General features: G+C 41.4%; 1 long non-coding RNA gene across 2 annotated transcripts; it reads right to left on the bottom strand.

The window, feature by feature from the left end:
- Window positions 1-1,152: 1,152 nt before the first annotated feature.
- LOC149974450 (uncharacterized) lies at window positions 1,153-25,355 on the bottom strand. Of its 2 annotated transcripts, none has more exons than XR_016489427.1 (3): window positions 25,024-25,355; window positions 1,769-1,998; window positions 1,153-1,583 (listed from the first exon to the last, which is right to left on the bottom strand). It is a non-coding gene; the product is annotated as an uncharacterized LOC149974450 (long non-coding RNA). The 2 variants fall into 2 exon arrangements; XR_016489428.1 differs by lacking the exon at window positions 25,024-25,355 and adding an exon at window positions 3,126-3,281 and having other exon boundaries at window positions 1,516-1,583.
- Window positions 25,356-25,532: the final 177 nt, after the last annotated feature.

Genomic DNA, 25,532 nt, shown 5'->3' with positions numbered 1-25,532 from the left:
GATTGTAAGCTGCCGACAGAAAAGGTCCAGACATGAATGTAGTCCATTGAAAACAGTAATACTGCCTCAGAGTACTGGGTATAGTTAGAATGTTGACAGCATTATAAATTGCAACTGCACATCTACAGTGCATTCAGAAAGTATTCAGACCCCTTCACTTTTTCCACATTGTTATGTTACAGCGTAACTAACAATATATTAATACATTTTTCCCCTCAATCTACACACAACACCCCATAATGACACAACAAAAACAGGTTTAGAAATGTTTGCAAAAACAGAAATACCTTATTTACATAAGTATTCAGACCATTTGCTATGATACTGGAAATTGAGCTGAGGTGCATCCTGTTTCCATTGATCATCCTTGAGGTAGTTCTACAACTTGAAGGCCTCTCAGACATGAGAAACAATATTTTCTGGGCTGATGAAACCAAGATTACACACTGGGACATGCCGTGCCATTATGCAGAATTTTATTGTACGGCCTTTTAACTTGCAGGGATGGACACTCCTGAATGTCTTAATTATAGGCTACCCCGACTTTGTCTCCTATTTCTATCATGTTAAATATTAACCACTATCAGTATCGACTGTGAGTAGGCATAATAATAACACTTATTCAACTGCCAATTTACTATTAGTTCCCTTCAGTAGGTATAACCTAACCTAAGTTTGGTTTACCTTTATTTGCTTCCTCTGTAAACGCCGTCACGGCCATGTGGCTATTGCTAAGGATCATTAGTAACAATTGATAACATAAAAAAATAAAAGGCTAATTAAATCGTTTATGGAGCGGAACACTGATTAAGACAGCAGTTTGAACCCGATGTATGGCACCATACTTGGCTGTGTTATCACCCAGTTCCATGGTTGGTGCAGGCAATAGATGTGGGTATAGCTATTGTACACAAATATTCCAACATTACCCCAGGTTAAATAAGTGAGTGTGGCAATTTTTAGAATGAATCAAACCACTGTTTACTTTCTTTCATGCCGAAAGGCTCTCCAAGCTATTTTTTTATGATTCATAAATACTTTCCTAACCCTAAATAACCTACAAGATCAGAGTATTTTTTTTAAATCTACCAACTGGTGTTGAAACGGAGACAAATATGCATATATTTAGATATCTTTCCTTCATTGATCCATACTATTCTGAACCCGTTCTCTCAATATATTCTATTGAGTCTGTTGACAAAAACCAAAGTGAAAAGGTGTACTGTATTTAAAGGGATGACTTATTAAGACAAATGTACTGAAAACCCTATTGAATAAAAACTCCACGAGAACATCTGTTGGCCAGCCAGTGGGGAGGTTTCTAGCAGTTCAATTACACTTATTTGGCGTGCGCAAGTGAACCACGCCTACAAAGCCTGTTACGCACCTTAATAAGGTTACTCTGAATACCAACTACTAAAAAGTATATAGGAAAGGCGTAATTTCCTAAATCGGACCCTTAGTGAATACAGGCCCAAACTTAATCTGTGTCTAGGAAACTGGCCTTGAGGGTTGGTCCTTACCTCTCTGCAGGTTGCCGATGGCCTCGTTGTAGTTCTCCAGCTCCAGGTGGCACGTTAGGCCTGCATTTTGCACAAGCTATTTTTGTATGAGTGCATCAGACCAAGCTACTTCTATTCTGACATCTATTCAGAGTAGGTGAATAGGACAGTGTCAATATCTCATATCATATAGACTTTCAGTCATCTGAAAAGGTGTAGACATTTTACATCATCATTCCCCTTAAGAGCAGTAGCTTGCTACTCACTATGGTTTTGCTGTAGCAGGTGGCAGCTTCCTGGTACTTGCGGCAGAGGAACAGTCGGTTGCCCTGCTCCTTCAGCTCCTGTGCTGTGGAACTCTTCTCTGGGCTGCTAGCCATCTTCTCTGGTGGTTCTGCAGCGCCCGCTGCGCACTGTTTCCCTATCCTGTTCCCCGTCTCTCCGGCTGGCTAGCTGTCAGGTGAAAGAATGGCCCTATTCTTTGTCTTCTCACAAACTAGAAAAGAAAGATAGGCAGCATCAGCAACAGTTGCTGCTGCGTGTGGTGAGGTGCTGTTGCAACTCATACATTGAGCCCTCACATTTCACTGGCTAGCTAGTTATGCATCAACATATGGTTGTGCAACTAAGATGCTGAAGTCAATGGTTGAGACGCATTAAAACCTGTCATTATCGGAAACACCACCTGGCCATGACCACACTATGTCAAAACTACGCTAACTAGCTAATGGCTGACGTTGCGCCCTCCCTCAGTCCCTGTGCCACTACACAAAACAAGCTAGTTGGCAAAGACTGTGGACTTTCCCCATTGGTTTGCTGATATGGTTTACTGAGTCAAACGTCTGCTACAATGCAACGTCCAAATCCCACAGCTAAGCAACGATGCTAACGCTAGCCCAATAGTGGAGTAAAATTAGCCTAGCGTTACTCCTTTGTCCAATGACCTTAGGTACATGTTATATTTAAAGGGACAATTAGCTCTGGAAGCCATCTAAACGTGAATCAATTCTCAGTTGCAGTAACGTTACGGTTCTTGAAATAAATCCCTCTAGGTTCATATCACATCAAAATAATTTCACTAATGCAAAAAATACACACCTACTGTACACGGTCTTAACCGGTTAACACAGAACAGTATTTTTCAGTAACAACACGTTTGTGGCGTCTGTCTTCACACAGCAGGCGTATTCGGAGAAACAGATTGCTAATTAGCTCAGGTAGTCCACTCTGTCTTCCGTAAATAAGCGCTGTGAGATGGAAATATGGTCGTGTGGGAACCCCAGCCCTATAAAGCTGTGTATCAATTTAAATTTTTGTTTTTTGAAAATGGGTTATCACAGATATGAAAGATAAGGTCATTACGCCTCCAAAAACATATCGCTAGCTATGCTTGTTTAATGTTCAGAACGAACGTCACGGTTCCTAACAGAACTCCCCCTCCAGAATACGCCTCTTCACCCAATGATTTAGCCACATGTATGTCTAATGTAACGTTATCTCATGATGATAAAGTCAAGCGTTAGCTAACAGCTAGCCTAGCTCAAATTTCGGTTATTAAACTAAAGTTACCTAGCTACCGATTAGTGGTGAACTACACACAAAAACAAACATCTTTAACCTCACCCTTTCAAATGAATTTCATATACAGACGATTGATGTGCCAGTATATTTCAATTTCAGGTCTTAATTGATTTGCTTTTCCCATTGAACTGTAACTATACTATAACAGAGAGCTAAGCGCTAGCTAGTTTGTTGTCATGCTGACGTCGAATATACGACGGAGCACCGCGAGGTAAGATTCAATAACAAAAAAGTTACCAAAACCCCAAAACCAATCCTTACCATTAGTAGTTTTATGGTAGAAATTGCCTCAAGGTCATATTACATCATGTTAACAACAAGTGTTTGAAATATTTTGGAAATTATGTTTTGCTGATAAAATACTGTAACGACCTTGCGTTTTATAAGCGCGGAAATGTTTGAAATCTTTTGGAAATTATGCTTTGCCTGTTAAAATACGTAAAATTGATTTCCTCAAATATTATAAAAGATCTCCGAGGTTGAAATTCTCCAAATGGCACTTCATTTCAGTTGTGTTGTAATTTTATGATAGAAATTGCCTAATGTTAATCACCAATGTTGGATAACTGACTAAAATGAAAAATTATTTATATTATTATTGAAAAAGATCTCATGGTTGAAATTCTACAAATTATACCTCCATTCTGTCCTTTAGTAGTGTTTCTGTAGAAATTGCCTCAAAAGTCATATTATATCATGTTAATCACCAATGTTGGAAATCTGACTAAAAGGATATTTTCTGAGTAAAGTACACAAAATCGTGTAGTAGTTTTATGGTAGAAATATTCTCATGTTCACGAAAAGTGGTTGAAAACTTTTGGAAGTTATGTTGTTTTTCCCCCCCTTTTTTCCCCCCAATTTCATGGTATCCAATTGTTAGTAGTTACTATCTTGTCTCATCGCTACAACTCCCATACGGGCTCGGGAGAGATGAAGGTCGAAAGCCATGCGTCCTCTGAAACACAACCCAACCAAGCCGCAATGCTTTTTAACACAGCGCACATCCAACCTGGAAGCCAGCCGCACCAATGTTTCGGAGGTGCCACGTGTGTGCACCTGGCAACCTGGTTAGCGTGCACTGCACCCGTCCCGCCACAGGAGTTGCTAGTGCGAATCATATTGCAAATGTACAAAACTTATCTCCAAAACGGAAAAGACTTAGAAGACAACTTGGTGAGCATAGGTTTGGCATAATGGGCAGTTGGCCCCGAACAAGATGGCGTCTAGACCTCAACGGTTTTTGAGTTATGGCCATTTTTCTGGGATTAAAGGTCCAAAATGAAAATAGAGCAATAACTTTTCCGCTTCACGTCAAAGTCAAGGAACCTCCGGTGTCAATAAAAAAAGAACCAGCCTTTATCTATCGTCATTTAAGAACTGACCGATTTACACAGGGTTGAATGCACTATTTATCACAAACTGCTGGTTGGGTATGGAAAAACACGTTTAGGGTGATTTTAACCACTTCTGGTTGCTTCAGGAAGCTTGTCTCCGTTTCAACACCAGTTGGTAGATTTAAAAAAAATACTCTGATCTTGTAGGTTATTTAGGGTTAGGAAAGTATTTATGAATCATAAAAAAATAGCTTGGAGAGCCTTTCGGCATGAAAGAAAGTAAACAGTGGTTTGATTAATTCTAAAAATTGCCACACTCACTTATTTAACCTGTGGTAATGTTGGAATATTTGTGTACATAGAGAATAGTGTACAATAGCTATACCCACATCTATTGCCTGCACCAACCATGGAACTGGGTGATGACACAGCCAAGTATGGTGCCAAACATCGGGTTCAAACTGCTGTCTTAATCAGTGTTCCGCTCCATAAACGATTTAATTAGCCTTTTATTTTTTTATGTTATCAATTGTTACTAATGATCCTTAGCAATAGCCACATGGCCGTGACAGAGTTTACAGAGGAAGCAAATAAAGGTAAACCAAACTTAGGTTAGGTTATACCTACTGAAGGGAACTAATAGTAAATTGGCAGTTGAATAAGTGTTATTATTATGCCTACTCACAGTCGATACTGAAAGTGGTTAATATTTAACATGATAGAAATAGGAGACAAAGTCGGGGTAGCCTATAATTAAGACATTCAAGAGTGTCCATCCCTGCAAGTTAAAAGGCCGTACAATTGAAATTCTGCATAATGGCATGGCACGGCATGTCCCAGTGTGTAATCTTGGTTTCATCAGCCCAGAAAATATTGTTTCTCATGTCTGAGAGGCCTTCAAGTTGTAGAACTACCTCAAGGATGATCAATGGAAACAGGATGCACCTCAGCTCAATTTCGAGTATCATAGCAAATGGTCTGAATACTTATGTAAATAAGGTATTTCTGTTTTTGCAAACATTTCTAAACCTGTTTTTGTTGTGTCATTATGGGGTGTTGTGTGTAGATTGAGGGGAAAAATGTATTAATATATTGTTAGTTACGCTGTAACATAACAATGTGGAAAAAGTGAAGGGGTCTGAATACTTTCTGAATGCACTGTAGATGTGCAGTTGCAATTTATAATGCTGTCAACATTCTAACTATACCCAGTACTCTGAGGCAGTATTACTGTTTTCAATGGACTACATTCATGTCTGGACCTTTTCTGTCGGCAGCTTACAATCTGGCCAAGGAGCAGAGACTGAACTTTGGAGACGACATCCCGAGTGCCCTGCGGGTCGCTAAGAAGAAGCGCTGGAATAGCATTGAGGAGAAGCGCATCAACCAGGAGAACAAGCTGCATGCATATCTCACCAAACTTATCCTAGCAGAGAAGGAGAGGTGAGGGAGGGACCGGGAGCTAGGCTTTTGGGCAGATAATCATACTAGTGTATGAGCAAAATGTCTGCACTGATATTCCTAAATTTTGGCCCATTCCACCTGACAGCTGGTGTAACTGAGTCAGGTTTTTCAGTTCTGCCCACACATTTTCTATAGGATTGAGGTCAGGGCTCTGTGATGACAACTCCAATACCTTGACTTTGTTGTCCTTACGCCATTTTCCCACAACTTTTTCGGTCCGAGAACCTTCTAGAGCCACGTACCTCACCACGCACTATCGACCTGGGGTCTAGAACAGGTTTCTAAAGTTTCGTAACTCTAGTTCTGACGGTTCTTTTTTAGCTCGAACAAAGCTAACTAATGAAGGCAGTGTATGTCTCTACGCACCCCAATGTGTCCCTCCTTCCAAGCTGTGCTTGTGTGTGATTTAGTTTTTCTTTGAAATTTTATGGGAAAAATGACATTTACAGTTCATGGGGGTTGCCTAATCACACACATGAAGTTTTGGAAAGATCTGACTTTTTAACCCTTTGAAACATCCCCTGTGACACCAATTATGGCACTTCCGGTTGGCACAGGAAGCTATAGGTAAACACATATCCTCATTGGGGTATGCCTTTACAGAATCCTGAGTTTTAAGTGTTTATGTTAAGAACTGACCGATTTACACAGGGTTGAATGCACTATTTAAATGTGAGGGCTCAATGTATGAGTTGCAACAGCACCTCACCACACGCAGCAGCAACTGTTGCTGATGCTGCCTATCTTTCTTTTCTAGTTTGTGAGAAGACAAAGAACAGGGCCATTCTTTCACCTGACAGCTAGCCAGCCGGAGAGACGGGGAACAGGATAGGGAAACAGTGCGCTGCAGAGCCACCAGAGAAGATGGCTAGCAGCCCAGAGAAGAGTTCCACAGCACAGGAGCTGAAGGAGCAGGGCAACCAACTGTTCCTCTGCCGCAAGTACCAGGAAGCTGCCACCTGCTACAGCAAAACCATAGTGAGTAGCAAGCTACTGCTCTTAAGGGGAATGATGATGTAAAATGTCTACACCTTTTCAGATGACTGAAAGTCTATATGATATGAGATATTGACACTGTCCTATTCACCTACTCTGAATAGATGTCAGAATAGAAGTAGCTTGGTCTGATGCACTCTTACAAAAATAGCTTGTGCAATATGTAGGCCTAACGTGCGTGGTTGCACCTGTGTGTGTGTGTATACATCTTGCCAACAGAACCGTAACCCCTCAGTGGCGGTGTACTACACCAACCGTACTCTGTGCCAAGTGAAGCTGCAAGCAGAACGACAAAGCCCTGGCGGACTGCAAGCACGCGCTGGAACTGGACCCCCATTCTGTCAAAGCCCACTTCTTCCTGTGCCAGTGTCACCTGGAGCTGGAGAACTACAACGAGGCCATCGGCAACCTGCAGAGAGGTCAGGACCAACCCTCAAGGCCAGTTTCCTAGACACAGATTAAGTTTGGGCCTGTATTCACTAAGGGTCCGATTTAGGAAATTACGCCTTTCCTATATACTTTTTAGTAGTTGGTATTCAGAGTAACCTTATTAAGGTGCGTAACAGGCTTTGTAGGCGTGGTTCACTTGCGCACGCCAAATAAGTGTAATTGAACTGCTAGAAACCTTCCCACTGGCTGGCCAACAGATGTTCTCGTGGAGTTTTTATTCAATAGGGTTTTCAGTACATTTGTCTTAATAAGTCATCCCTTTAAATACAGTACACCTTTTCACTTTGGTTTTTGTCAACAGACTCAATAGAATATATTGAGAGAACGGGTTCAGAATATTATGGATCAATGAAGGAAAGATATCTAAATATATGCATATTTGTCTCCGTTTCAACACCAGTTGGTAGATTTTTTTTACATTTAGGGTTAGGAAAGTATTTATGAATCATAAAAAAATAGCTTGGAGAACCTTTCGGCATGAAAGAAAGTAAACAGTGGTTTGATTCATTCTAAAAATTGCCACACTCACTTATTTAACCTGTGGTAATGTTGGAGTATTTGTGTACATAGAGAATAGTGTACAACATCTATTGCCTGCACCAACCATGGAACTGGGTGATGACACAGCCAAGTATGGTGCCATACATCGGGTTCAAACTGCTGTCTTAATCAGTGTTCCGCTCCATAAACGATTTAATTAGCCTTTTATTATGTTATCAATTGTTACTAATGATCCTTAGCAATAGCCACATGGCCGTGACGGCGTTTACAGAGGAAGCAAATAAAGGTAAACCTTTAGGGGTTAGGTTATACCTACTGAAGGGAACTAATAGTAAATTGGCAGTTGAATAAGTGTTATTATTATGCCTACTCACAGTCGATACTGATAGCGGTTAATATTTAACATGATAGAAATAGGAGACAAAGTCGGGGTAGCCTATAATTAAGACATTCAGGAGTGTCCATCCCTGCAAGTTAAAAGGCCGTACAATAAAATTCTGCATAATGGCACGGCATGTCCCAGTGTGTAATCTTGGTTTCATCAGCCCAGAAAATATTGTTTCTCATGTCTGAGAGGCCTTCAAGTTGTAGAACTACCTCAAGGATGATCAATGGAAACAGGATGCACCTCAGCTCAATTTCCAGTATCATAGCAAATGGTCTGAATACTTATGTAAATAAGGTATTTCTGTTTTTGCAAACATTTCTAAACCTGTTTTTGTTGTGTCATTATGGGGTGTTGTGTGTAGATTGAGGGGGAAAAATGTATTAATATATTGTTAGTTACGCTGTAACATAACAATGTGGAAAAAGTGAAGGGGTCTGAATACTTTCTGAATGCACTGTAGATGTGCAGTTGCAATTTATAATGCTGTCAACATTCTAACTATACCCAGTACTAGGCATCTCTGAGGCAGTATTACATTCATGTCTGGACCTTTTCTGTCGGCAGCTTACAATCTGGCCAAGGAGCAGAGACTGAACTTTGGAGACGACATCCCGAGTGCCCTGCGGGTCGCTAAGAAGAAGCGCTGGAATAGCATTGAGGAGAAGCGCATCAACCAGGAGAACAAGCTGCATGCATATCTCACCAAACTTATCCTAGCAGAGAAGGAGAGGTGAGGGAGGGACCGGGAGCTAGGCTTTTGGGCAGATAATCATACTAGTGTATGAGCAAAATGTCTGCACTGATATTCCTACATTTTGGCCCATTCCACCTGACAGCTGGTGTAACTGAGTCAGGTTTGTCGGCCTCTTTGCTCGCACACGCTTTTTCAGTTCTGCCCACACATTTTCTATAGGATTGAGGTCAGGGCTCTGTGATGACAACTCCAATACCTTGACTTTGTTGTCCTTACGCCATTTTCCCACAACTTTTTCGGTCCGAGAACCTTCTAGAGCCACGTACCTCACCACGCACTATCGACCTGGGGTCTAGAACAGGTTTCTAAAGTTTCGTAACTCTAGTTCTGACGGTTCTTTTTTAGCTCGAACAAAGCTAACTAATGTATATCTCAGTGTATGTCTCTACGCACCCCAATGTGTCCCTCCTTCCAAGCTGTGCTTGTGTGTGATTTAGTTTTTCTTTGAAATTTTATGGGAAAAATGACTGATTTACAGTTCATGGGGGTTGCCTAATCACACACATGAAGTTTTGGAAAGATCTGACTTTTTTAACCCTTTGAAACATCCCCTGTGACACCAATTATGGCACTTCCGGTTGGCACAGGAAGCTATAGGTAAACACATATCCTCATTGGGGTATGCCTTTACAGAATCCTGAGTTTTAAGTGTTTATGTTAAGAACTGACCGATTTACACAGGGTTGAATGCACTATTTATCACAAGCTGCTGGTTGGGTATGGAAAAACACGTTTAGGGTGATTTTAACCACTTCCGGTTGCTTCAGGAAGCTTAGAATCGACACAGGTAGACCTCATAGTATCCTGATGGACTGTCATTGAAGACAGGTTCATAAGGCATTCATAACCCACATAGGCTTCAGGTTGACTTTAGAGGAGCAGGCAATGTATTCCTATGGGGAGAGATGTCGTTGTAATCTGTGAGATAAAAAAAAAACTGTTTTACTGTTAAGGGTTAATGCCACGCGGTCAAGGTTAGGCTTACACAGATCGGGAGGACCTCAGGAACGTACCTGATGTCGAATTGTGCTTCTCACCCTAACGGTTCTCTCACTGTCACCCAAAAGCAAATGACATTTAGGGCCAGGCTTCATTTTGGGCCTACTTTTTTCACGGTCGCTGCACTCAGAGCGAGCTACGGTCAAGCGGGGCATCTCCTTGAACTCGGAACGGCCTAGAGAATATGGAAATGCCATTGCAGGCTCTGTGTGTCTTTAAGCACCGCACTTTGTCACTCCATCCTTGCTGTGTGTGTGTGTGTGTGTGTGTGAGAGAGCTTTTCTTTGACATCTGTTGGGAGAAATGACTGATTTACAGTTCATGGGGGAAAAGGGGGGAAAAAACAACATAACTTCCAAAGGTTTTCAACCACTTTTCGTGAACATGAGAATATTTCTACCATAAAACTACTACACGATTTTGTGTACTTTACTCAGAAAATATCCTTTTAGTCAGATTTCCAACATTGGTGATTAACATGATTTAATGACTTTTGTGGCAATTTCTACAGAAACACTACTAAAGGACAGAATGGAGGTATAATTTGTAGAATTTCAACCATGAGATCTTTTTCAATAATAATAGAAATAATTGTATGCATTTTAGTCAGTGACATTGGTGATTAACATTAGGCAATTTCTATCATAAAATTACAACACAACAGAAGTGAAGTGCCATTTGGAGAATTTCAACCTCGGAGATATTTTATAATATTTGAGGAAATCAATTTTACGTATTTTAACAGGCAAAGCATAATTTCCAAAAGATTTCAAACACTTTGGGAAATGCGTGCCTCTAGTGAAATTGCATGTTTGCATAGCGCGCGGAGGTGATCGTGCGGCAGAGTCGATTTCCGCGCTTATAAACGCAAGGTCGTTACAGTATTTTATCAGCAAAACATCATTTCCAAAATATTTCAAACACTTGTTAACATGATGTAATATGACCTTGAGGCAATTTCTACCACAAAACTACTAATGGTAAGGATTGGTTTTGGGGTATTGGTAACTTTTTTGTTATTGAATCTTACCTCGCGGTGCTCCGTCGTATATCCGACGTCAGCATGACAACAAACTAGCTAGCTCTTAGCTCTCTGTTATAGTATAGTTACAGTTCAATGGGAAAAGCAAATCAATTAAGACCTGAAATTGAAATATACTGGCACATCAATCGTCTGTATATGAAATTCATTTGAAAGGGTGAGGTTAAAGATGTTTGTTTTTGTGTGTAGTTCACCACTAATCGGTAGCTAGGTAACGTTAGTTTAATAACCGAAATTTGAGCTAGGCTAGCTGTTAGCTAACGCTTGACTTTGTCATCATGAGATAACGTTACATTAGACATACATGTGGCTAAATCATTGGGTGAAGAGGCGTATTCTGGAGGGGGAGTTCTGTTAGGAGCCGTGACGTTCGTTCTGAACATTAAACAAGCATCGCTAGCGATATGTTTTTGGAGGCGTAATGACCTTATCTTTCATATCCGTGATAACCCATTTTCAAAAAACTAAAATTTAAATTGATACACAGCTTTATAGGGCTGGGGTTCCCACACGACCATATTTCCATCTCACAGCGCTTATTTACGGAAGACAGGGTGGACTACCTGAGCTAATTAGCAATCTGTTTCTCCGTGTGAAGACAGACGCCACAAACGTGTTGTTACTGAAAAATACTGTTCTGTGTTAACCGGTTAAGACCGTGTACAGTAGGTGTGTATTTTTTTGCATTAGTGAAATTATTTTGATGTGATATGAACCTAGAGGGATTTATTTCAAGAACCGTAACGTTACTGCAACTGAGAATCGATTCACGTTTAGATGGCTTCCAGAGCTAATTCTCCCTTTAAATATAACATGTACCTAAGGTCATTGGACAAAGGAGTAACGCTAGGCTAAGTTTAATTCCACTAACGTTAGCATCGTTGCTTAGCTGTGGGATTTGGACGTTGCATTGTAGCAGAAGTTTGACTCAGTAAACCATATCAGCAAACCGATGGGGAAAGTCCACGGTCTTTACCAACGCAACTAGCTAGCTAGCTACCTTGTTTTGTGTAGTGACACAGGGACTGAGGGAGGGCGCAACGTCAGCCATTAGCTAGTTAGCGTAGTTTTGACATACAGTCCTTTCAGTGTGGTCATGGCCAGGTGGTGTGCCTGATAATGACTGGTTTTAATGCGTCTCAACCATTGACTTCAGCATCTTAGTTGCACAACCATATGTTGATGCATAACTAGCTAGCCAGTGAAATGTGAGGGCTCAATGTATGAGTTGCAACAGCACCTCACCACACGCAGCAGCAACTGTTGCTGATGCTGCCTATCTTTCTTTTCTAGTTTGTGAGAAGACAAAGAACAGGGCCATTCTTTCACCTGACAGCTAGCCAGCCGGAGAGACGGGGAACAGGATAGGGAAACAGTGCGCAGCGGGCGCTGCAGAGCCACCAGAGAAGATGGCTAGCAGCCCAGAGAAGAGTTCCACAGCACAGGAGCTGAAGGAGCAGGGCAACCAACTGTTCCTCTGCCGCAAGTACCAGGAAGCTGCCACCTGCTACAGCAAAACCATAGTGAGTAGCAAGCTACTGCTCTTAAGGGGAATGATGATGTAAAATGTCTACACCTTTTCAGATGACTGAAAGTCTATATGATATGAGATATTGACACTGTCCTATTCACCTACTCTGAATAGATGTCAGAATAGAAGTAGCTTGGTCTGATGCACTCTTACAAAAATAGCTTGTGCAATATGTAACGTGCGTGGTTGCACCTGTGTGTGTATACATCTTGCCAACAGAACCGTAACCCCTCAGTGGCGGTGTACTACACCAACCGTACTCTGTGCCAAGTGAAGCTGCAAGCAGAACGACAAAGCCCTGGCGGACTGCAAGCACGCGCTGGAACTGGACCCCCATTCTGTCAAAGCCCACTTCTTCCTGTGCCAGTGTCACCTGGAGCTGGAGAACTACAACGAGGCCATCGGCAACCTGCAGAGAGGTCAGGACCAACCCTCAAGGCCAGTTTCCTAGACACAGATTAAGTTTGGGCCTGTATTCACTAAGGGTCCGATTTAGGAAATTACGCCTTTCCTATATACTTTTTAGTAGTTGGTATTCAGAGTAACCTTATTAAGGTGCGTAACAGGCTTTGTAGGCGTGGTTCACTTGCGCACGCCAAATAAGTGTAATTGAACTGCTAGAAACCTTCCCACTGGCTGGCCAACAGATGTTCTCGTGGAGTTTTTATTCAATAGGGTTTTCAGTACATTTGTCTTAATAAGTCATCCCTTTAAATACAGTACACCTTTTCACTTTGGTTTTTGTCAACAGACTCAATAGAATATATTGAGAGAACGGGTTCAGAATATTATGGATCAATGAAGGAAAGATATCTAAATATATGCATATTTGTCTCCGTTTCAACACCAGTTGGTAGATTTTAAAAAAATACTCTGATCTTGTACCTACAAGATCAGAGTATTTTTTTTACATTTAGGGTTAGGAAAGTATTTATGAATCATAAAAAAATAGCTTGGAGAACCTTTCGGCATGAAAGAAAGTAAACAGTGGTTTGATTCATTCTAAAAATTGCCACACTCACTTATTTAACCTGTGGTAATGTTGGAATATTTGTGTACATAGAGAATAGTGTACAACATCTATTGCCTGCACCAACCATGGAACTGGGTGATGACACAGCCAAGTATGGTGCCATACATCGGGTTCAAACTGCTGTCTTAATCAGTGTTCCGCTCCATAAACGATTTAATTAGCCTTTTATTATGTTATCAATTGTTACTAATGATCCTTAGCAATAGCCACATGGCCGTGACGGCGTTTACAGAGGAAGCAAATAAAGGTAAACCTTTAGGGGTTAGGTTATACCTACTGAAGGGAACTAATAGTAAATTGGCAGTTGAATAAGTGTTATTATTATGCCTACTCACAGTCGATACTGATAGCGGTTAATATTTAACATGATAGAAATAGGAGACAAGGTCGGGGTAGCCTATAATTAAGACATTCAGGAGTGTCCATCCCTGCAAGTTAAAAGGTCGTACAATAAAATTCTGCATAATGGCACGGCATGTCCCAGTGTGTAATCTTGGTTTCATCAGCCCAGAAAATATTGTTTCTCATGTCTGAGAGGCCTTCAAGTTGTAGAACTACCTCAAGGATGATCAATGGAAACAGGATGCACCTCAGCTCAATTTCCAGTATCATAGCAAATGGTCTGAATACTTATGTAAATAAGGTATTTCTGTTTTTGCAAACATTTCTAAACCTGTTTTTGTTGTGTCATTATGGGGTGTTGTGTGTAGATTGAGGGGAAAAATGTATTAATATATTGTTAGTTACGCTGTAACATAACAATGTGGAAAAAGTGAAGGGGTCTGAATACTTTCTGAATGCACTGTAGATGTGCAGTTGCAATTTATAATGCTGTCAACATTCTAACTATACCCAGTACTAGGCATCTCTGAGGCAGTATTACATTCATGTCTGGACCTTTTCTGTCGGCAGCTTACAATCTGGCCAAGGAGCAGAGACTGAACTTTGGAGACGACATCCCGAGTGCCCTGCGGGTCGCTAAGAAGAAGCGCTGGAATAGCATTGAGGAGAAGCGCATCAACCAGGAGAACAAGCTGCATGCATATCTCACCAAACTTATCCTAGCAGAGAAGGAGAGGTGAGGGAGGGACCGGGAGCTAGGCTTTTGGGCAGATAATCATACTAGTGTATGAGCAAAATGTCTGCACTGATATTCCTACATTTTGGCCCATTCCACCTGACAGCTGGTGTAACTGAGTCAGGTTTGTCGGCCTCTTTGCTCGCACACGCTTTTTCAGTTCTGCCCACACATTTTCTATAGGATTGAGGTCAGGGCTCTGTGATGACAACTCCAATACCTTGACTTTGTTGTCCTTACGCCATTTTCCCACAACTTTTTCGGTCCGAGAACCTTCTAGAGCCACGTACCTCACCACGCACTATCGACCTGGGGTCTAGAACAGGTTTCTAAAGTTTCGTAACTCTAGTTCTGACGGTTCTTTTTTAGCTCGAACAAAGCTAACTAATGTATATCTCAGTGTATGTCTCTACGCACCCCAATGTGTCCCTCCTTCCAAGCTGTGCTTGTGTGTGATTTAGTTTTTCTTTGAAATTTTATGGGAAAAATGACTGATTTACAGTTCATGGGGGTTGCCTAATCACACACATGAAGTTTTGGAAAGATCTGACTTTTTTAACCCTTTGAAACATCCCCTGTGACACCAATTATGGCACTTCCGGTTGGCACAGGAAGCTATAGGTAAACACATATCCTCATTGGGGTATGCCTTTACAGAATCCTGAGTTTTAAGTGTTTATGTTAAGAACTGACCGATTTACACAGGGTTGAATGCACTATTTAAATGTGAGGGCTCAATGTATGAGTTGCAACAGCACCTCACCACACGCAGCAGCAACTGTTGCTGATGCTGCCTATCTTTCTTTTCTAGTTTGTGAGAAGACAAAGAACAGGGCCATTCTTTCACCTGACAGCTAGCCAGCCGGAGAGACGGGGAACAGGATAGGGAAACAGTGCGCAGCGGGCGCTGCAGAGCCACCAGAGAAGATGGCTAGCAGCCCAGAGAAGAGTTCCACAGCACAGGAGCTGAAAGAGCAGGGCAACCAACTGTTCCTCTGCCGCAAGTACCAGGAAGCTGCCACCTGCTACAGCAAAACCATAGTGAGTAGCAAGCTACTGCTCTTAAGGGGAATGATGATGTAAAATGTCTACACCTTTTCAGATGACTGAAAGTCTATATGATATGAGATATTGACACTGTCCTATTCACCTACTCTGAATAGATGTCAGAATAGAAGTAGCTTGGTCTGATGCACTCTTACAAAAATAGCTTGTGCAATATGTAACGTGCGTGGTTGCACCTGTGTGTGTGTGTGTATACATCTTGCCAACAGAACCGTAACCCCTCAGTGGCGGTGTACTACACCAACCGTACTCTGTGCCAAGTGAAGCTGCAAGCAGAACGACAAAGCCCTGGCGGACTGCAAGCACGCGCTGGAACTGGACCCCCATTCTGTCAAAGCCCACTTCTTCCTGTGCCAGTGTCACCTGGAGCTGGAGAACTACAACGAGGCCATCGGCAACCTGCAGAGGTCAGGACCAACCCTCAAGGCCAGTTTCCTAGACACAGATTAAGTTTGGGCCTGTATTCACTAAGGGTCCGATTTAGGAAATTACGCCTTTCCTATATACTTTTTAGTAGTTGGTATTCAGAGTAACCTTATTAAGGTGCGTAACAGGCTTTGTAGGCGTGGTTCACTTGCGCACGCCAAATAAGTGTAATTGAACTGCTAGAAACCTTCCCACTGGCTGGCCAACAGATGTTCTCGTGGAGTTTTTATTCAATAGGGTTTTCAGTACATTTGTCTTAATAAGTCATCCCTTTAAATACAGTACACCTTTTCACTTTGGTTTTTGTCAACAGACTCAATAGAATATATTGAGAGAACGGGTTCAGAATATTATGGATCAATGAAGGAAAGATATCTAAATATATGCATATTTGTCTCCGTTTCAACACCAGTTGGTAGATTTTTTTTACATTTAGGGTTAGGAAAGTATTTATGAATCATAAAAAAATAGCTTGGAGAACCTTTCGGCATGAAAGAAAGTAAACAGTGGTTTGATTCATTCTAAAAATTGCCACACTCACTTATTTAACCTGTGGTAATGTTGGAATATTTGTGTACATAGAGAATAGTGTACAACATCTATTGCCTGCACCAACCATGGAACTGGGTGATGACACAGCCAAGTATGGTGCCATACATCGGGTTCAAACTGCTGTCTTAATCAGTGTTCCGCTCCATAAACGATTTAATTAGCCTTTTATTATGTTATCAATTGTTACTAATGATCCTTAGCAATAGCCACATGGCCGTGACGGCGTTTACAGAGGAAGCAAATAAAGGTAAACCTTTAGGGGTTAGGTTATACCTACTGAAGGGAACTAATAGTAAATTGGCAGTTGAATAAGTGTTATTATTATGCCTACTCACAGTCGATACTGATAGCGGTTAATATTTAACATGATCGAAATAGGAGACAAAGTCGGGGTAGCCTATAATTAAGACATTCAGGAGTGTCCATCCCTGCAAGTTAAAAGGCCGTACAATAAAATTCTGCATAATGGCACGGCATGTCCCAGTGTGTAATCTTGGTTTCATCAGCCCAGAAAATATTGTTTCTCATGTCTGAGAGGCCTTCAAGTTGTAGAACTACCTCAAGGATGATCAATGGAAACAGGATGCACCTCAGCTCAATTTCCAGTATCATAGCAAATGGTCTGAATACTTATGTAAATAAGGTATTTCTGTTTTTGCAAACATTTCTAAACCTGTTTTTGTTGTGTCATTATGGGGTGTTGTGTGTAGATTGAGGGGGAAAAATGTATTAATATATTGTTAGTTACGCTGTAACATAACAATGTGGAAAAAGTGAAGGGGTCTGAATACTTTCTGAATGCACTGTAGATGTGCAGTTGCAATTTATAATGCTGTCAACATTCTAACTATACCCAGTACTAGGCATCTCTGAGGCAGTATTACTGTTTTCAATGGACTACATTCATGTCTGGACCTTTTCTGTCGGCAGCTTACAATCTGGCCAAGGAGCAGAGACTGAACTTTGGAGACGACATCCCGAGTGCCCTGCGGGTCGCTAAGAAGAAGCGCTGGAATAGCATTGAGGAGAAGCGCATCAACCAGGAGAACAAGCTGCATGCATATCTCACCAAACTTATCCTAGCAGAGAAGGAGAGGTGAGGGAGGGACCGGGAGCTAGGCTTTTGGGCAGATAATCATACTAGTGTATGAGCAAAATGTCTGCACTGATATTCCTACATTTTGGCCCATTCCACCTGACAGCTGGTGTAACTGAGTCAGGTTTGTCGGCCTCTTTGCTCGCACACGCTTTTTCAGTTCTGCCCACACATTTTCTATAGGATTGAGGTCAGGGCTCTGTGATGACAACTCCAATACCTTGACTTTGTTGTCCTTACGCCATTTTCCCACAACTTTTTCGGTCCGAGAACCTTCTAGAGCCACGTACCTCACCACGCACTATCGACCTGGGGTCTAGAACAGGTTTCTAAAGTTTCGTAACTCTAGGTCTGACGGTTCTTTTTTAGCTCGAACAAAGTTAACTAATGTACATCTCAGTGTATGTCTCTACGCACCCCAATGTGTCCCTCCTTCCAAGCTGTGCTTGTGTGTGATTTAGTTTTTCTTTGAAATTTTATGGGAAAAATGGCTGATTTACAGTTCATGGGGGTTGCCTAATCACACACATGAAGTTTTGGAAAGATCTGACTTTTTTAACCCTTTGAAACAGCCCCTGTGACACCAATTATGGCACTTCCGGTTGGCACAGGAAGCTATAGGTAAACGCATATCCTTATTGGGGTATGCCTTTACAGAATCATGAGTTTTAAGTGTTTATGTTAAGAACTGACCGATTTACACAGGGTTGAATGCACTATTTATCACAAACTGCTGGTTGGGTATGGAAAAACACGTTTAGGGTGATTTTAACCACTTCCGGTTGCTTCAGGAAGCTTAGAATCGACACAGGTAGACGTTGTAATCTGTGAGATAAAAAAAAACCTGTTTTACTGTTAATGCCACGCGGTCAAGGTTAGGCTTGCACAGATCGGGAGGACCTCAAGAACGTACCTGAGGTCGAATTGTGCTTCTCACCCTAACGGTTCTCTCACTGTCACCCAAAAGCAAATGACATTTAGGGCCAGGCTTCATTTTGGGCCTACTTTTTTCACGGTCGCTGCACTCAGAGCGAGCTACGGTCAAGCGGGGCATCTCGTTGAACTCGGAACGGCCTAGAGAATATGGAAATGCCATTGCAGGCTCTGTGTGTCTTTAAGCACCGCACTTTGTCACTCCATCCTTGCTGTGTGTGTGTGTGTGTGTGTGTGTGTGTGAGTGAGAGAGCTTTTCTTTGACATCTGTTGGGAGAAATGACTGATTTACAGTTCATGGGGGAAAAAACAACATAACTTCCAAAGGTTTTCAACCACATTTCGTGAACATGAGAATATTTCTACCATAAAACTACTACACGATTTTGTGTACTTTACTCAGAAAATATCCTTTTAGTCAGATTTCCAACATTGGTGATTAACATGATTTAATATGACTTTTGAGGCAATTTCTACAGAAACACTACTAAAGGACAGAATGGAGGTATAATTTGTAGAATTTCAACCATGAGATCTTTTTCAATAATATAAATAATTGTATGTATTTTACTCACAAAATATCATTTTAGTCAGTTATCCAACATTGGTGATTAACATTAGGCAATTTCTATCATAAAATTACAACACAACTGAAATGAAGTGCCATTTGGAGAATTTCAACCTCTGAGATCTTTTATAATATTTGAGGAAATCAATTTGACGTATTTTAACAGGCAAAGCATAATTTCCAAAAGATTTCAAACACTTTGGGAAATGCGTGCCTCTAGTGAAATTGCATGTTTGGATAGCGTGCGGAGGTGATCGTGCGGCAGAGTCGATTTCCGCGCTTATAAACGCAAGGTCGTTACAGTATTTTATCAGCAAAACATAATTTCCAAAATATTTCAAACACTTGTTAACATGATGTAATATGACCTTGAGGCAATTTCTACCACAAAACTAGTAATGGTAAGGATTGGTTTTGGGGTAATGGTAACTTTTTTGTTATTGAATCTTACCTCGCGGTGCTCCGTCGTATATCCGACGTCAGCATGACAACAAACTAGCTAGCTCTTAGCTCTGTTATAGTATAGTTACAGTTCAATGGGAAAAGCAAATCAATTAAGGACTTGAAATTGAAATATACTGGCACATCAATCGTCTGTATATGAAATTCATTTGAACGGGTGAGGTTAAAGATGTTTGTTTTTGTGTGTAGTTCACCACTAACCGGTAGCTAGGTAACGTTAGTTTAATAACCGAAATTTGAGCTAGGCTAGCTGTTAGCTAACGCTTGACTTTATCATCATGAGATAATGTTACATTAGACATACATGTGGCTAAATCATTGGGTGAAGAGGCGTATTCTGGAGGGGGAGTTCTGTTAGGAGCCTGTTCGTTCTGAACATTAAACAAGCATCGCTAGCGATATGTTTTTGGAGGCGTAATGACCTTATCTTTCATATCCGTGATAACCCATTTTCAAAAAACTACAATTTAAATTGATACACAGCTTTATAGGGCTGGGGTTCCCACACGACCATATTTCCATCTCACAGCGCTTATTTACGGAAGACAGAGTGGACTACCTGAGCTAATTAGCAATCTGTTTCTCCGAATACGCCTGCTGTGTCTAGACAGACGCCACAAACGTGTTGTTACTGAAAAATACTGTTCTGTGTTAACCTGTTAAGACCGTGTACAGTAGGTGTATTTTTTTGCATTAGTGAAATTATTTTGATGTGATATGAACCTAGAGGGATTTATTTCAAGAACCGTAACGTTACTGCAACTGAGAATCGATTCACGTTTAGATGGCTTCCAGAGCTAATTCTCCCTTTAAATATAACATGTACCTAAGGTCATTGGACAAAGGAGTAACGTTAGGCTAAGTTTACTCCACTATTGGGCTAGCGTTAGCATCGTTGCTTAGCTGTGGGATTTGGACGTTGCATTGTAGCAGACGTTTGACTCAGTAAACCATATCAGCAAACCAATGGGGAAAGTCCACGGTCTTTACCAACGCAACTAGCTAGCTAGCTACCTTGTTTTGTGTAGTGACACAGGGACTGAGGGAGGGCGCAACGTCAGCCATTAGCTAGTTAGCGTAGTTTTGACATACAGTCCTTTCAGTGTGGTCATGGCCAGGTGGTGTGCCCGATAATGACTGGTTTTAATGTTGCACAACCATATGTTGATGCATAACTAGCTAGCCAGTGAAATGTGAGGGCTCAATGTATGAGTTGCAACATCACCTCACCACACGCAGCAGCAACAGACTGTTGCTGATGCTGCCTATCTTTCTTTTCTAGTTTGTGAGAAGACAAAGAACAGGGCCATTCTTTCACCTGACAGCTAGCCAGCCGGAGAGACGGGAAACAGGATTGGGAAACAGTGCGCAGCGGGCGCTGCAGAGCCACCAGAGAAGATGGCTAGCAGCCCAGAGAAGAGTTCCACAGCACAGGAGCTGAAGGAGCAGGGCAACAGACTGTTCCTCTGCCGCAAGTACCAGGAAGCTGCCACCTGCTACAGCAAAACCATAGTGAGTAGCAAGCTACTGCTCTTAAGGGGAATGATGATGTAAAATGTCTACACCTTTTCAGATGACTGAAAGTCTATATGATATGAGATATTGACACTGTCCTATTCACCTACTCTGAATAGATGTCAGAATAGAAGTAGCTTGGTCTGATGCACTCATACAAAAATAGCTTGTGCAATATGCGGGCCTAACGTGCGTGAGTGCACCTGTGTGTGTGTATACATCTTGCCAACAGAACCGTAACCCCTCAGTGGCGGTGTACTACACCAACTGTACTCTGTGCCAAGTGAAGCTGCAAGCAGAACGACAAAGCCCTGGCGGACTGCAAGCACGCGCTGGAACTGGACCCCCATTCTGTCAAAGCCCACTTCTTCCTGGTCCAGTGTCACCTGGAGCTGGAGAACTACAACGAGGCCATCGGCAACCTGCAGAGAGGTAAGGACCAACCCTCAAGGCCAGTTTCCTAGACACAGATTAAGTTTGGGCCTGTATTCACTAAGGGTCCGATTTAGGAAATTACGCCTTTCCTATATACTTTTTAGTAGTTGGTATTCAGAGTAACCTTATTAAGGTGCGTAACAGGCTTTGTAGGCGTGGTTCACTTGCGCACGCCAAATAAGTGTAATTGAACTGCTAGAAACCTCCCCACTGGCTGGCCAACAGATGTTCTCGTGGAATTTTTATTCAATAGGGTTTTCAGTACATTTGTCTTAATAAGTCATCCCTTTAAATACAGTACACCTTTTCACTTTGGTTTTTGTCAACAGACTCAATAGAATATATTGAGAGAACGGGTTCAGAATAGTATGGATCAATGAAGGAAAGATATCTAAATATATGCATATTTGTCTCCGTTTCAACACCAGTTGGTAGATTTAAAAAAAAAATACTCTGATCTTGTAGGTTATTTAGGGTTAGGAAAGTATTTATGAATCATAAAAAAATAGCTTGGAGAACCTTTCGGCATGAAAGAAAGTAAACAGTGGTTTGATTCATTCTAAAAATTGCCACACTCACTTATTTAACCTGGGGTAATGTTGGAATATTTGTGTACATAGAGAATAGTGTACAATAGCTATACCCACATATAATGCCTGCACCAACCATGGAACTGGGTGATAACACAGCCAAGTATGGTGCCATACATCGGGTTCAAACTGCTGTCTTAATCAGTGTTCCGCTCCATAAACGATTTAATTAGCCTTTTATTTTTGTATGTTATCAATTGTTACTAATGATCCTTAGCAATAGCCACATGGCCGTGACGGCGTTTACAGAGGAAGCAAATAAAGGTAAACCAAACTTAGGTTAGGTTATACCTACTGAAGGGAACTAATAGTAAATTGGCAGTTGAATAAGTGTTATTATTATGCCTACTCACAGTCGATACTGATAGTGGTTAATATTTAACATGATAGAAATAGGAGACAAAGTCGGGGTAGCCTATAATTAAGACATTCAAGAGTGTCCATCCCTGCAAGTTAAAAGGCCGTACAATTGAAATTCTGCATAATGGCACGGCACGGCATGTCCCAGTGTGTAATCTTGGTTTCATCAGCCCAGAAAATATTGTTTCTCATGTCTGAGAGGCCTTCAAGTTGTAGAACTACCTCAAGGATGATCAATGGAAACAGGATGCACCTCAGCTCAATTTCGAGTATCATAGCAAATGGTCTGAATACTTATGCAAATAAGGTATTCCTGTTTTTGCAAACATTTCTAAACCTGTTTTTGTTGTGTCATTATGGGGTGTTGTGTGTAGATTGAGGGGAAAATGTATTAATATATTGTTAGAGTTACGCTGTAACATAACAATGTGGAAAAAGTGAAGGGGTCTGAATACTTTCTGAATGCACTGTAGATGTGCAGTTGCAATTTATAATGCTGTCAACATTCTAACTATACCCAATACTAGGCATCTCTGAGGCAGTACTACTGTTTTCAATGGACTACATTCATGTCTGGACCTTTTCTGTCGGCAGCTTACAATCTGGCCAAGGAGCAGAGACTGAACTTTGGAGACGACATCCCGAGTGCCCTGCGGGTCGCTAAGAAGAAGCGCTGGAATAGCATTGAGGAGAAGCGCATCAACCAGGAGAACAAGCTGCATGCATATCTCACCAAACTTATCCTAGCAGAGAAGGAGAGGTGAGGGAGGGACCGGGAGCTAGGCTTTTGGGCAGATAATCATACTAGTGTATGAGCAAAATGTCTGCACTGATATTCCTAAATTTTGGCCCATTCCACCTGACAGCTGGTGTAACTGAGTCAGGTTTGTCGGCCTCTTTGCTCGCACACGCTTTCTCAGTTCTGCCCACAAATGTTCTATAGGATTGAGGTCAGGGCTCGGTGATGACAACTCCAATACCTTGACTTTGTTGTCCTTATGCCATTTTTCCACAACTTTTTCGGTCCGAGAACCTTCTAGAACCTTCTAGTTTTAAGTGTTTATGTTAAGAACTGACCGATTTACACAGGGTTGAATGCACTATTTATCACAAACTGCTGGTTGGGTATGAAAAAAACACGTTTAGGGTGATTTTAACCACTTCCGGTTGCTTCAGGAAGCTTAGAATCGACACAGGTAGACCTCATAGTGTCCTGATGGACTGTCATTGAAGACAGGTTCATAAGGCATTCATAACCCACATAGGCTTCAGGTTGACTTTAGAGGAGCAGGCAATGTATTCCTATGGGGAGAGATGTCGTTGTAATCTGTGAGATCAAAAAAAACCTGTTTTACTGTTAAGGGTTAATGCCACACGGTCAAGGTTAGGCTTGCACAGATCGGGAGGACCTCAGGAACGTACGTACCTGAGGTCGAATTGTGCTTCTCACCCTAACGGTTCTCTCACTGTCACCCAAAAGCAAATGACATTTAGGGCCAGGCTTCATTTTGGGCCTACTTTTTTCACGGTCGCTGCATTCAGAGCGAGCTACGGTCAAGCGGGCATCTCGTTGAACTCGGAACGGCCTAGAGAATATGGAAATAACATTGCAGGCTCTGTGTGTCTTTAAGCACCGCACTTTGTCACTCCATCCTTGCTGTGTGTGTGTGTGTGTGTGTGAGAGAGCTTTTCTTTGACATTTGCTGGGAGAAATGACTGATTTACAGTTCATGGGGGTTGCCTAATCACTCATATTAAGTTTTGAAAAGATCTGACCTTTTTAACCCTTGGAAACAGCACCATTTTAAGACACTTCCGGTTTACACAGGAAGCTGAAAGTGAACACATTTTGAGTTTTAAGTCTTTATGTTAAGGGAATTCATACAATGTCAATTTGGTGATGTTCAAAAATAGTTTAAAAAAAAAATGTTTAACAGTTACAGATCCAGTTGCAGCGTGTTCATACGAATCTTTTTAAAGTGTGCTTCGGAGTTCTACGAGATTTCTGTGATTTTCTGAAATAACACACACTCACTAAACACTCCGTAAATAAGTCAGTTCTTAATAAGCCCACCCGACCCATCTAGCCACCTGGAAATGCAAATGCGCTACGCTAAATGCTAATAGTACTCGTTAAAACTCAAACGTTCATTAAAACACACACATGCAGGGTATTGAATTAAAGCTACACTCGTTGTGAATCTAGCCAACAAGTCAGATTTTTAAAATGCTTTTCGGCGAAAGCATGAGAAGCTATTATCTGATAGCATGCAACACCCCGAAATACCTGAAGGCGACGTAAACAAAAGAATTAGCGTAGCCGGCGCTACACAAATAGCAGAAATAAAATGTAAAAAACATTCATTACCTTTGACGAGCTTCTTTGTTGGCACTCCTATATGCCCCATAAACATCACTATTGGGTCTTTTTTTTCAATTAAATCGGTCCATATATACCCAAAATATCCATCTATGGAAACTGTGATTCAGAAAAAAACACAGTTTCAAAACGCAGCGTCATTTTTTTAAATTAAAAAGGTCGACGATAAACTTTCACAAAACACTTCGAAATACTTTTGTAATCCAACTTTAGGTATTAGTAAACGTTAATAATCTATCAAATTGATCACGGGGCGATGTGTAATTCAATAGCTCCACGTCTTCAAATCATGTTCGGAAATCTCTCTTCCAAAACTTCCTGTCGGAGACCGGATGGAATGGGGTTTCTTCTTTGTTTGACCAAGAAATAACTCCCAGAAATTGACAAGACTGGCGACATCGTGTGGAAGCTGTAGGAATTGCAATCTCAGCACCATTTAATTTGGTGTCCCTTAAACGATACATGCAAGTGGCGCATGGATATTTTTTCCAGTTTTC

This window comes from Oncorhynchus mykiss, chromosome 20, assembly GCF_057628025.1.
Source record: "Oncorhynchus mykiss isolate SJ-2025 chromosome 20, ASM5762802v1, whole genome shotgun sequence".
NCBI classification, from domain to species: domain Eukaryota; kingdom Metazoa; phylum Chordata; class Actinopteri; order Salmoniformes; family Salmonidae; genus Oncorhynchus; species Oncorhynchus mykiss.
The sequence above is the reverse complement of the archived record's forward strand: the minus strand, read 5'-3'. Positions and strand labels throughout refer to the sequence as shown.